Below are 14,691 nucleotides of genomic sequence, written 5' to 3'. Positions count from 1 at the left end.
ATTAACGAGACTGCAATTGTTACTCTCTCCAACTGAGAGGACAGAAAAACCCCTGAGAAACGTCACTGACAAGACACGACCTTAATTCCCTTACCCATTAGTTGGAATGAATGATGGGGTCCCCCAGCAGATCTTTGCCTCTCACTTACCTGGATACTCGCTGGAAATCCATCGAAACTTCTTTAGAAAGTGAAATCGGACCAGAATTACATTGCGATGACAGTTCTCACATCAATTCCCTGCATTTTGCTCCTGTCAACCAAGGAATATAAAAAGAGATTTTCTTAGAGGATTCCAACAGCAAGGAGAATCTGGAAGGCAAGGGTGCGGGAGGAAATATTGAGGGGAGATGAGATTCAAAGGTGGGTTTAGGAGAACGTGGGAAAAACAGTATCCGCTTTTATTTTTGTGAATCTGGGACTTAGGCAGAGCAGATCGGACATCCTATTATTGGCTGTGTTAAACAGTCTGCAGAAGACAGAAGCGGAAACCTGAGGCAGGGCCTCCGAAGGGACATTGAGGAATAAGAGTCAGAGAAAAAGAGAAGGCGAGAAGGAGAGGGTCAGAGAGACAGAAAGGAGGGCAGCAGTGGGAGAAGACATGAAAAATTAGAACAGGAGCTCAGAGCACTCGGGAGAGCGGGGGAAATGACAGTTGAAATTAGAACAGGAGCTAAGAGGAGCAAGCAGAAGGGGACGGCAGGAACCAAGAAATTTAAGGAGGGGAGAGGCAACTGAGAGAAGTGGCCAGAAAAAAAAGCCAGCCGAGCTTCCGCGAAGAGGGCCGGGGACTCCTGTGTGCCCGCCAGCCGTGCCCCGCGCGGATCAAAACAAATTATTTGTCATTCTGAAATGACTCTGGAAGGGGGAAGGCAATGTGCCCCAACAATCAATATTAAATTTTATGCCTGCTGCACCTTTCAAAAGCCCCGAGAAGACATTGATTCAAGTAAGTGTCACCTTTTTTGTTTTTGGGTTTTTTTTTTGAATGACCTTGGATTATTCACTTTAACGGTTTTAGAGCCAAAGTTGGCAACCCCCTGACTCGGGGGGCCAGTGCAAACCGAGGGCTGGTTTTTCCAGGCGGTAGGGCCGCTGCTGGGAGGTGCTGTCGCCGTCGCAAGGGGGAGGGGAGCTAAGGCGGGAGGAAGTGCGTTCCCGTCCAACTGGAGCACGCGTGCGTGGGGAAGCTGGGCGTTTGTGGTTTTCATTATATGGCAGGCAGGCGTTCTTAGAAAGCCGAGAGGGGTTGTGCTTGCTGGCTGGTCTGGCCGAGTGGTTTGGGGCACTTTCTAAGTTGTGTTTTGTGGCCGGTTTTACAAGAGGAAAATCCCTGATTCCGATGGAAGGGCTGGGGAAACCGAAGGATCGTTTTCCCGGATGAGGCCTTTGTAGAACCGGCCCATCGGGACTGTGGCTTTGTAATTTGTACCCAGTGCCTTATCGCTTGCACTCAGACACCCATTCTGGGTCAGAATTCGTTTTCCGAGCTACAGGCTTGTGTTTGGAGCTGAAGGAATAGGATTTCAAGCTGGGACACATGATCCAGTCAATGCTCTGTGTTTCTCTGTACCTTAGTGCGAAACTACAGCCTGGGTTTCAGGCCTAGAACACTATCTTCGTTCTGTCAGAAGTTTCCAGGTATTGTTGATCTGTCCCTTTGAAGGTAATCCACCTTCGTGTCTGGTCCGTGCTCGATTTAAATGTGACCCTCCCGAGAATCTGACACCGGCCATGGTTCTTCCTTGATCTGAGTCTGAATCTTTGGTTCTGGTGACCTATTCTGTGTTCTAACTGTGATTGATTTTCTGGAGTCGGATTCTTGATAAACTCCCTTTCGTCAGCTGGTCCTGGGAAACCCAGTCCCACCCTGGGAGGGTCACCCAGCCAACATCCCGTCATGTTGCAGATGGTGTGGAATAGTGGTGTCTATTTCCAGCGCTTGCTTGCTAGTTACGTATTTACGTTATCCGATTAACTACTCCGTAATGACTGTCTTTCCCCAACTGGTTCTTGGCCTCAGCCTACAAGTGGGTACCTGCGTCCCCAGTCCTGGAAACGGATTCATTTATCCATTCATTCAATAGATGTTTAGGAAACCGGTATGATGTTCCAGGTACTGGGCTACCTGGCCTGGGTTAACTTGTATTCAGTTGACTTTTACTCGTTCAAGTATTTGTTACATACGAACCATGTGCGGGGGGGGGGGGGGGGGGGGGGGGGGCTAAGTGGTGGCAACAGAAGACAGGGATAAAGTTGATGATGGAGATGAACTTCCAGTTTTCCTAGTTCTCACATTCAACGGAGCGAAAGCAGTAAATATACGAACAAAGAGGGTAGGTCAGATGCTAATATGGAAGGAAATAAAGGAAATATTTTGTATAGGAAAGGCTTCACCTTAAAGTGACATTTGCGCAGAAGTATAATGAAGTAAAGGAGAAAATTACACAGATTTTGGAGGAAGAATGTACCCGTATGGGGAGACAGCACATGCAAAGGTCCTGAGATGTTTTCTTTGTGAAAGGAACAGGTAAGAGACCTATGTAGCTGGAGTAGAGTGAACTGAAGAGAGTGAAGGAAAAGATGAAGTCAGAGAATTACCAGGGCCCAGATCAGGTAGGGTCTTGAAGCCATTAAAAGGATTTTGTGGGGTTTTTTTAAAAATTATAATTTCTTGTCAAATTGGTTTCCACACAATACCCAGTGCTCATCCCAAACAGGTGCCCTCCTCAGTGCCCATCCCCCACTTTCCCCTCTGCCCCCACCCCACCATCAACCCTCAGTTGGTTCTCAGGAGTCTCTTACGATTTGCCTCCCTCCCTCTCTGTAACTTTTTTCCCCTTCCCCTCCCCCATGGTCTTCTGTTAACTTTCTCAAGATCCACATAAGAGTGAAAACATATGGTATCTGTCTTTCTCTGTGTGACTTATTTCACTTAGCATAACATTCTCGAGTTCCATCCACATTGCTACAAAAGGCCAGATTTCATTCTTTCTCATTGCCAAGTAGTATTCCATTGTGTATATAAACCACACCTTCTTTATCCATTCATCGGTGGATGGACATTTCGGCTCTTGCCATAATTTGGCTATTGTTGAAAGTGCTGCTATAAACCTTGGGGTACAAGTGCCCCCTGTGCATCGGTACCCCTGTATCTCTTGGGTCAACTCCTAGCAGTGCTATTGCTGGGTCATAGGGTAGATCTATTTTTAATTTTTTGAGGAACCTCCACACTGTTTTCCAGAGCAGCTGCACCAGTTTGCATTCCCACCAACAGTGCAAGTGGGATCCCGTTTCTCCACATCCTTGCCAGCATCGATAGTCTCCTCGTTTATTCATTTTAGCCACTCTGACTGGCGTGAGGTGGTATCTCAGTGTTTTTGATTTGTAGTTCCCTGACGAGGAGTGACGTTGAGCACCGTTTCATGTGCTTCATGTTTCATCGTTTCATCGTTTCATGTCTGTTGGCCATCTGGATGTCTTCTTTGGAAAAGTATCTATTCGTGTCTTCTGCCCATTTCTTCACTGGATTATTTGTTTTTCTGGTGTGGAGTTTGGTGAGTTCTTTATAGATTTTGAATACTAGCCCTTGTCCAATATGTCATTTGCAAATATTTTTTCCCATTCCATCGGTCGCCTTTGAGTTTTGTTGATTGTTTCCTTTGCAGTGCAGAAGCTTTTTTATCTTGATGAGGTCCCAACAGTTCATTTTTGCTTTTAATTCCCTTGCCTTTGGAAGTGTGTGGAGTAAGAAATTGCTGTGGCTGAGATCAAAGAGGTTTTTTCCTGCTTTCTCCTCTAGGGCTTTGATGGTTTCCTGTCTCACATTCAGGTCCTTTATCCATTTTGAGTTTATTTTTGTGTATGGTGTAAGAAAGGGGTCTAGTTTCATTCTTCTGCATGCTGTTGAAAAGGACTTTGGTTTCTAATTTTGGTGAGGTCTGGAAAATCACGAGAGGTCTCTGAGCAGAAGGCGGGCACAAATAATATTTTCAAAGAGTCACTCTGGCTGTTCCATTGAGAAGAGACTCTGGATGGACAGGTATCGAAGCAAAGAGTCTGGGCAGAAGCCTACTGTAATAGTCTAGGCAAGAAATGATAAGGACTCGGACCAAAATGTGGCAAGAGGTGATGAGATGCTAAACATATTTCTGACAGAGAGTTGACAGCATTTGCTGATTGATTGCTTTAGAGATGTGAAGACAAGAAAGGGGACAAGAATATCTGCATTGTTTTTGCCCGGGAAAGTGGAAGGCTGAAGTTGTTATTTACTAAGAAAAGACTAGAGAAGAAACAGGCTTGGGAGATTGGTCGTTAGTGGGGGGAGTTCTGAGTTTGGTTTTAGGAGTGTTGAGTTTGAGATACCATTTAAATATCCCAGTGGATATAACAAGTAGATACATAGTATCTGGAGTTGAGCCATCCAGGCTGGAGACATGAGTTGAGAGTCCCCAGGATTAGGTGATACTTAAAGCCAAGGGCAAAATGGGATCACACAGGAAGTCAATGTAGAGAGAGACGGAGAAGAAGACAAAGGAACAGTCCCTGGGGTGTTCTAAAGTTTCCAAATCGGGAGAATGAGGCAACAGAGTGGAAGGAGGGTCCAGTGATATGGGAAGAGAACTAAAAGAGAGGGTGTTCTGGAAGCCAAAAGAAGCACAAAAGAGGTAGAAGTGTTCTGGAAGCCAAAAGAAGTAGATTGACTACGCGGATACAGACACTGGGTAAACGTGTATGGACATTGTCTTCGAATTGCTTCTGTTTTCTTCCCATTGAGTCTTCGGTCACTTTTCCATCCCAGATTCGGTGTGCTTTACCCATTGTCCTCAGCATTTCTGCAACAAGCCATGCTACACCCCACACATCTTGAAATGCTCCCCTCATTTCATGACCAGGTTACGACCGGGACCTCTTGCCATCATCGTTTAAGGTTTTCATTATGCTTCTATCTTCCTACTGGTCACAGAAAGTACCCTCCCCCCAAGAGTCTGCCCTTTCCTTCCCCAGAGTCGGTCACACCACTATAACCAGTGTTCCCATGCCCGTGTCTCCAGCCAGACGTTCCCTGATTTCCCACTCGCCATTCCAAACTATCTGATAAACATTCTGGTAAACTATTCTGCCAAAATATGCAATTACTGGGTCAAAACAGGATATTTTGAGCCATATTTCTCACTTTTCTCCCCAGTACAGTTCCTCATCTTGACTTGTCCATGGTGAGTAACAGCACCGTGAGTCTGTTAGATCTTTAGATTTCTAGAAGAGACATTGATTTGAACTTTCCTCTTCCTCCAGTCCCCATATCCGATCGGATCCTCCATGGGCAGAACCATTGTCTTCACAGTCTATACGTCTCAAGGAGTCTATACATCTAGAGGGTCTTAAATATAAGTTACTTGGTTGATATGCTAAGTGATACTCATGCACAATTTATAAAACCTGCCTATTGCCTGTGCCATGCTGTCATACTGTCTGTTCATTCACCGCTACCAGAGCCTTACCCCCAGCCCACTTTGCTTTGGACCTCCCAGCATTAGCACAGCACATCGGTTGACCCACAAAAGAGGCCATCCCAATCTGCAATAGATCTGAAGGGGTGTAGGGAATAGAATGACTAAATGTTATAGAACTTAGTGTCTATTCAGAAAACATCCTTCATGGCTTTGCAAATAGGCAAAAATGTCAAGTCAGCTCTACTCTGAAGCCATTTGGAGACATTTGCAACAATGAATGCATGATTAAGTTTATTGTTTAGTAAACAGTTTGCAGACATTAGCCAAGGAAGAGTTATGGCGGCAGTTTACAAATAATTGCAATTGAATTAGGCAGACTGCAATGCAAAAGCAGTGCAAATAACTTGCCAATTCCATAAAATGTTTTGCAAACAGATTCTGGGAGAAAATAGAATGAGAAAAGCAGAAAATCCAGAAAGGGATGTTTTCAGAGTCTGCTCTGCAGATACCGAGAGAGGATGCCGTCATATTTTACCACGAGAGTGAAGTACTAGTGAAAGGTGTTTATTTCTGCTTTGCCTCAGAAACAGAACTTGGCACAGACTTCAGAGGAGGGAAAGGGGGCATGACTCAGTGATTTGGCAGTTAACAAACTCCATCTAACAAAAGTGGCAGAATAATGTTAAAATAGAGTATATGTGTTTGGACTGAGGGGCATTGGTCGGGGTGGGGCAGGATCTTGGCTTATGGAAATGTACCTCTCAGAGCACTGAGCAATCCATCACTGAAATGAACCTTCACCCGTTGTATATCTGGAGTACGCCTAACTAAAGATACTTATTTTATGAAATCTACACTGTGTAACATGGATATTTACATTTTATTAAGCAAATGTTAAATATTTTGTTAAACATATACTATTAACATATACTTTTAAAAAGCAGAATGTAGCATATGGAATGAACATATATAATTATGTATTTATAGTATACATACATGGTATAGTATAGTAGTTATAGTATACATTATAGTATACACATATAGTATACTAAAGTATACATATATAGTATAGGCATATGGTATACATATGTAGTATAGTATACATTATAGTATACATATATAGTGTATGTGTACTAAAGTATACATATATAGTATAGGCATATAGTATACATTTATAGTATAGTATAGGTATACGTATATGGTATACATATATAGTACATATATAGTATAGTATAGTATACATAAATAAGATAATATACATATATAGTACAGTATACATATATAGTATAGTACATATACCATGTACTATGTACGTATATAGTATAGTGCATGTATATACATTATATATAATGTGCATACACAATGAATAGATCATATTTAACAATACACAATAATAAATCTAATACATACCATGTCAATATCAAGGTTTCTCTCCTATGCTAAATGGGGCAAAAACATTACATTCCTTAGCCCATGTGTTTGTTTCCACTGAGCGGTTTTATTCATTTCTTACCACTGATTCTATGGATTAAAGATAGAAATGTGGGTCCACACACATTGGAACGAAAGTGGAAACAAACGCATAAACCCTATACTATGGTGCTTCGGTTGTACAGTTACTCCCTGGAACTGTTGAGGGAAGGGTTCTTCAGCCACTTGAACTTAGCTTTTATGTTTAAAGAAGAAAAAAGCACAGAGCATTCATCAAAAGTGCAAACGTGATTTAGTGAGTGATCTTCTGGGTTAGAAGTACCCATAGGGTTTTCCTGATTAGAGGTTGGCCCTTTGTCTCAGAATGCCTCCTGGATATGTGGTTTTCTTATTCTAACCACCCCCTTTATTATATGCTATTGATTTGGTAACTATCCAACAAGATTCTGAGCTTCAAAGCTGCATTTTGGATAGAAGATCTAAAACAAACTCATGAGCTTGATCCCACATATCAAGGATTGGGGCCATTGGTTTATGTAAAAAGGTGACTCCTGTCTCCTCGGAAAAAAATCCAGGATTGATCACAATGAATAGCAATTTGACGGAGACGGAAGTATGGATTGAGAACGTGCATTTTCATCCCTTCTCCAAACCATTTTGAAATCTACCACAGGTACATAATTTGGGGATTTACCACAAACACGTGTTAAGTCTGCAGATCTGCCTAGTAACTGAGACTGGGATAATGGGTCCAGTATATCACGCTTGGAGACTTCTTTGCACCGAAACGAGATGCAAACATCTTCCCATCATTTCCCAAGACAAATTATATTTACGCAGTGGTAGCTTCATTTTGCACATTCGCAAGTTTCACCGTCTACCATAGTGATGTGGGATGAGATCGATCATGCCCACAAACGGAGCCTTTGGATTTGAGTCATTTACAGCATTTTTAGTTGCAAAGCAATTTCGTATCATCTAGGTTGGCATAATAGGAAGCTTCTGCATTGGAAAATAAATAAAAGAGAACACAAGATGGCAAGGTGTCCAGGAGCGATCTGTCCCTTTTACTCTTTGCTCTTGTGTCCCTGAAAAGAACCAGCATTTTCTCTTTGCAACATACAGAAGAGAAAGATGTCTGGTTTCAGGACTTGTTGATCCCATTAACGGGGAAGATTGACAAGGAGTAGACAATTGTATCTGGCATGAATGTGGGTATGGAAGGGATTGTTGAAATGGAGACCCTTGCTAATGGAGGAAAGATGACCCCAGCCTTTTGACGGATGTCAAGTAGACTGGAGTCCAGTGAAGCCACAACCATTTAATCTGCATTGCAAGATGTGTGACTGTTAACTTCTTTATTTTTTTATTCTATAATTTTGTACTCTACAGTGTAGCATGAGATAGAGTTCTCCACTTGTTAATGTGGGTCAGTATTATTCGTCCGCAATTTCAATGGCATCGGGGCTTTTGTTAGTTGGCGGCCTCTTCTCTGGGTCAAGGAAGAAAAGAAAGAAATGAAAAAGAAGTGAATAAAGAAATGATATAAATCAATCCCCAAATCATGACTCTTCAATGAGATTTTGACCTCAGTTACAGGAATGCAATTTCTGACTCTGTCTGAGAGGCATTAAGCGACGTATTTAATGCATTATATGAAGGTAGGGTAAGTATGAAAAATGTACTTGAACTTTATTTGGTTCTAAAATATAATGGAGACAGAATTTTTTTTTTATTCCAAAATAATCTTTTATCCTTTTGAACTGTGTGTGTGTGTGTGTGTGTGTGTGTGTGCTTGTGTGTTTCTGAGTGAAAATTGTTTTTAAAAAGAGTCGCTTTGTTTCTCTAGTACCTAACACAAGCAGGGGTGGGGGAAAGAGTTCACGTGTGGACCTTGCACCCATATGCATCGTGACTTTTATTATTTTCCCTGCCTGGGGAAGAAGGTTCCCAGAAACTCACCCCCCCCCCCACCCCGCTCTTCTGGTTAGAGCTTTTGAGTCCTAGTCAAGACCAATTCAATCTGGGAAAACTTAGACTGTTCCTCCAATGGGAGAAATTTCCTGACACTGAAATTTGATGACACCCCAAGGTGAAAAATACATAATAAATCCCATCCACTAAGGATAAACGGTTTTCTCTCAAAGTTTCAAAGGCGTTCACAGTGTGATTCAGAGATGCCCTCTCACTCCCAAGTGAATAAGGCTGGCCTGGTGAAACACCTAACTACTGGAAATCTCACACAGTTTGCCAGGTTATACGGCCTCGTATTCCACCATTTCCTTAGGATAGCCAGGTTGCTTGTGACGTTCTGGAGATCACTGCACAGTTTTTGAGTATCTGTCGTGGTAGACCGTTCGGTAGGGGCTATCGCTGCAAAGACAGGGGATTTGACCTCAAGTAACTTACGGTCAAGGCAGAATTTCCCAGGCCTGTCCTTTTGGTGCAATGTGACAACATAGGGAGGTCAGTAAAGGAGGAACAGGTGGCATGTAATCCCTCTCAACAGCGTCTAAGTGTTTTCTGCTCAACAGAAACATCCCCAGAAAGCTCAACAGTGAGTCAGATGAAGGAATACCGTAGGTTTCCAGGCCAGAAGAAGAAGTGGGAGGACAGTCACTCAGAAGTGACGCGGAATGACGAGTGAAGAGTACTCCTCCGGAAACTGTACTGTCCCAGTCCAGACCTTACACCGTTCGGTCAAACTTCAGTTGATCCCTCCAGTCACAGCCCCAGTACCACTTTGGCCATGTGATTCCCAAAAGCACCCACCCGTAGGAAGGGCTCCTTGCCTCTAGGAGCTTTGAAAAGTCTCACCTCCCTCCTTTCCTTCCTTCTGTTTTTTTCCCCCCATTTTTTTTATTTGTTTTAATTTTTCTTGAATCCTCTTAACTCCCCTCACCACTCATTTAATATGTTTTGAGTGCTCTTGCTGAACCAGGATGCTCTAAGACGGGACATGTCCCTGCCTCATTTAATCCTTACAATAATCCCTTCCCATAAGTAGTATCACTCACCCCATTTTACCGATGTGAACGCCGAGGCCTGGTTGCATTAAGAAACTGGCCCAGAGATGTAGCTGATGAATTGTGGAGCCCGGATTCCACCCCAGGCAGTCTGATTCCAGGACCACTACGCGAAAGTTGTTTTCATGTATCTTATCTCCTGAACTAGATTTCAAGCCTCATGAGGGTAGAAGCCATAAACGTGTTATTTGCAGTTTAGATAGCACCTACTCTCTTGACATTGTAGTTGATAATGACGGACTATTTGTTGAACGAGAGGGCGAATGAACAAAGGGATACACGAACTCTACTTAAAATGTTCGTGAATGGGGCGCCTGGGTGGCTCAGTCGACTCTTGGTTTCAGTCCAGTTCATGATATCACAGTTGCGTAAGCGTTCGAGCCCCATGTCGGGCTCTGTGCTGACAGCATGGAACTCACTTAGGATTCTCTCTCTCCCTCTCTCTCGCGCTCTCTGCCCCTCCCCCACTCACACTGTCTGTCTCTCTCAAAACAAATAAATAAACTTAAAAAATTTTTTAAAAATGTTTTTTAAAATGTCTTTAAGAATCACAGGAAAAGCAGTAGAATACAGATTTTGCACCCGACACCTGCAATAGTCAAAATATTGGTCAGCACATCTGGGTCAGCATAGATGCAGTGGGAGGGAAACATGAGGGCTAGATGCCTGAGTCACCGTAGAGGGAAAACTTGGTGAATGTATGTGGAGACAAGTGGAAGGATATTATCGCAGTAGAAGAAAACGTAATTGTCGTAATGGGAAAATACAGAAGGACTTAAAAGATAAAAGGAAAATCACTCATGACCTTACCATCTAGTGGCAAACAGAATGGGCATTTTTTTTTTAACGTCATCCACACCGGTCATCGCACGAAAAGCAATTGAAAACATTAGACAAAGCAAGAGGATAAAGTCATGTGAATTTCTCCTCAACATTCCAGTCCTCAACTATTACACTGTATTAAGATCCACTCTGAGTGGCCAAATGACTGGTGCATTTGATGGTGTGGAAACTGAGCACAGATGTAAATCACTGAACGGACTCAGTTAAACACTAAACTGACTCAGCTTGAGTCCAACTTCATCATCATAGGCATCATTCAAGGACGCGAACGTTGGTCCTGATCTTCTGAACAGCGAAGCATTCCAGTGAGACGCCTTCTGGTTTGACTATCTATTGATCAACAGCTCTGACCCAGCTCATTCATTCTAGATAAGCATTATCAAGTAGATAATGCTTATGGGGCTCTTTATATGTCCCTTCTGCCTAGTTTCTTAAACACACACACACACACACACACACACACACACACACACAGATTCATTAACGTTGTAAACATCACCTGTAGTGTATACATGGAGCCTCCGTCTCTGTAAAAAAAACACAAATTAATTGAAAAGGTGCATTGCAGATGCCAATTAAGTAGAACATTTATTTCTCAGCATAGTAACTTCAGATGCGGCTCACTATGAATGCATATGTAAGCCTCGGGAATCACAAAACAAATATGTTGAGAAGAGACCAGGAGTTATTGTTTTCTACATTTCCTCTGGTATTCCTTTTCAGGAGGTGAGCCTCCCTAGTTCCAGTAAAATGAAACGTATTGTTGTTGATTAATAAACCTAATACCCTGCCTTTGCTCTGTGCCAGGAACTGTGCTGGGGGGTAACTTAACCATAATCACATTTTTTCCCCCAGAAATGCATCTGGCTGTACATATGACCAATGCACATATGTGCTGTCCTTATATTAGGATAATTTATGAGGCAATTGCTATCGTCCGAGTCAATCAGCTTGAAGAAGACTGTTGTCAGAGGAAGTATTTATTCAGTAGATATTTGCTACCGCTTTGGTATGTTTTCCCACCTGTCTCCACCAGCAGATTTTAGCTTGCAGAATTTCAGGAGACATTTCTAGAACTTAAATTTGACTGTTACTATAGTGGGAAAAGACAGTGTGGTTGGTATTTTCGGTGCCAAGCTATTCCCAAGATTTATTAAGTGCCTATTGTATGCTCCAAGCGACCATTAGATATTAAGGGGTCTTCAGTTAGAACACATTTTCCTGCAAACCTAGACTTTGAATTTGGAACTTATATTTATTGGTTGTTCTAGTGCGTATACATGGAAGGCAAAGTCTTTCAGAAGTTATTTGACTACATTTTGATTACCGATGTGAGTTGTTGATGATTCCGTGAATCAAAAGGGAACTGAAAAAATCTGCAAGTTACATGTGTGACCAGTTGACTCAGAACATCTAGCTCTGAACCCTGGTCTTTGGAGATATGTGACTGAGTTGATCATACAACCTCTCTAAATGCCTGATTCCTTCACTTGAGATTTTGTCATGACAATGATACTACTCTAATAATGAGATAATGGATGTGATGTGCTTTGCAAATTCTGTAAGTGAAAAAATTATGTTATAAAGAATATACTATCTTCATAATACTTCACTATATAAAGCAGTAAGCTGTATCTAATCTTAAATTGCCATCTTCTTTCCCAGATTCGTGGCCCACAACATGTATGCATGATAAGAACAATCGCAAAAATTCTTATAAGTGGGGTTAACTAGAATTTAACTGGTCACTGATTATCTTGGAGCCTACTATGTTTAAAGTAGAATCCTCTCTTTATTCTTAATATGCCAACATGTCGCCGATTGATTACTGGGGAAACGTGCTGACGGCCTGACAGGTTCTGGTTTTGCCCTCTCGTTCAAGGTCTAGGGTCAAGAGAGCAGTTGATGATGAAGGGGCGGAGTAAAACCCCCCAGCCCACCAGAAGGCAAACCAGGTCTTCTCTAACATGGTGCTTCCCACTGGACATTTCTGTTTCTGTGGAACTTCCAATGTATAGCAATGTGAAGGAACTTCCAAAAGGTCACCACCTGTGGTACTTATCTGCAGGGAGGTAGACTCAGCTCCAAGGGCCCCTTGGGGTTAGCTGCTCCAGAGAGCCCAGAAATGTCTGCATTTTCGATGCAGCAAGACACTTCCCTAAGAAAGCCAAACTCACCCTGGAGCCCCCCACGTACAAATTATAGTCACCATTTAAACCATCATCACAGTATTTGAGGTTAGTAAAACATATTGCTTGGGCTATAAAACATTCTAAACTAGCATTCCAAATGTCTAGCCTCAAGCAAGCACTTAAATTAAAGTTTCAGACAGCTGGCACTGGAGTCATAATAACAGTTTTTTACACAAAGGGATTGGCTAAACATGATTATTGATTTGATAATTTATCGTCAACAGGCATTATTGTGCCTTGATCCCAACGCTTGGCTTTCTTTCTTCTCTATTGTCAACAGGTGATGACGAGGTCTGGCTAGGGTTATATAGGGAAGGAACATTCAATGCCCTGGTCCTAGGTAGATTTCTTTCTCTGTCGCTCTCTCTCTCCCTCTTTCTCTCTTTCACACGCTCATTCCCTCACACACACACACACACACACAACACACACACAGAGCCATTAATTTCCATAATCCCATCATTTTTACAGTCTCCTTCCTATAAACTGCTTTGTTTATGAAGAGGAAGAATCTGGAAATACTATTCTTAGCACCCTTATTACAAAAGGAAAAAAAAAAAAGGTTGACTTTCTAAACACAATCTATATTCCCTTGGAATAGCCATCGAATATCTGATTTCCCATACCTCCCTTTGTGAAATAGTTGAAAGCAGAAAATGCCACAGTATTTCTTTTGCATTTGGAAGCAGGTACATGATGCTGGTAGCCTTGTGTCCTTTTAGGCCTTTGGGTTCTGGTCCACCCAAGACACAGACAACGCTGACGAGAGCTATTCGCCCTTTAGCCAATTCTAAAACACAATATTTGTAAGCCTTATTAACATATTTTCAAGCATAACAGATTCTCTGTTCACTCCAACTTGGAACACTTTGAAAGATTTTCTTTCCACCACAGGGAAATACACATGATTGACACCGTTCTGTTTTCCTCAAACTGGACCCATTCACAGGTTTTCTAACAGAATTAGAAACACAAAATTGTATTGTCGTTATTAAAATTGAGCCCAGCACACAGTACTGGCAAATTTTGCTCTCAGCCTCTGTGAACTGTCAGAAACAGGGTAGTAACTTCTTTTGCCATTTTTTTATGAGGAAGTAGACGCTGCCTGTCTTTGGGTGGTTTGCTGTATAAACACAACAGGTTTTTCTGGTTTGCATCTTTCTGTGGACAAAACACACACTAAAACAAAAAATTGGATGAGTCAGAAACGGTATTCTTGGATCAGTCAAGAGGGAAATAAAAGGACACTTTTGAGTACCTTTATTTATTATTTTTTTTTTCTGAACATGACTTTTCCATTGACTTTAATTAAGGTTTCATTAAACCCTGAGTTTGGAAAGCTTTTAATTGAGAGAGAATTTGCTTATTGGGCATTTTTTTTTTTTTTTTCCCAGAGAACGGCTATAATAAATGGGTCTTCCCACTTTAGAGTAAAATTCAACTCTGCTCTACCTTGGCAGAAATTGCGTATAGATCCACTCTTAAGAAACGAGCCATGCCACAATAATGATTTTTTTCGCATGATCACTGGCTCCCCTATACTTTATAAATGTATTGCCTGCTGACAAATTAATCCAATTAGCAAAGGTGAAGGTTTATAATTGGGGTTAACTAGAATTTAACTGGTCACTGATAATCAAACCCTCCCTTACCTCCTCTAGAGCGCAGTCCCCTAAGTTATTTGAGTAGTTGTATCTCGTCTCCTGGCCAAACCAAGAGTGTGACTTCAGAAAGCCCTTTTCGGGAA

The 14,691-nt window shown here is 42.1% G+C and overlaps 1 long non-coding RNA gene across 1 annotated transcript in view; it reads left to right on the top strand.

Moving 5' to 3' along the window:
* The first annotated feature begins 211 nt into the window (after positions 1-211).
* LOC147580397 (uncharacterized) overlaps positions 212-14,691 on the top strand; it is a 182,852-nt gene continuing 168,372 nt past the window's right edge. The window contains exon 1 of the long non-coding RNA XR_015252865.1: positions 212-948. This is a non-coding gene — a long non-coding RNA (uncharacterized LOC147580397). The remainder of the gene's footprint in view (positions 949-14,691) is intronic.

This window comes from Puma concolor, chromosome B3 (genome assembly GCF_028749965.1).
Source record: "Puma concolor isolate L17-30 chromosome B3, mPumCon1.1.hap2, whole genome shotgun sequence".
Classification (NCBI taxonomy): domain Eukaryota; kingdom Metazoa; phylum Chordata; class Mammalia; order Carnivora; family Felidae; genus Puma; species Puma concolor.
Note: the sequence above shows the minus strand (reverse complement) of the source record. Positions and strands in the feature narration are given on the sequence as shown.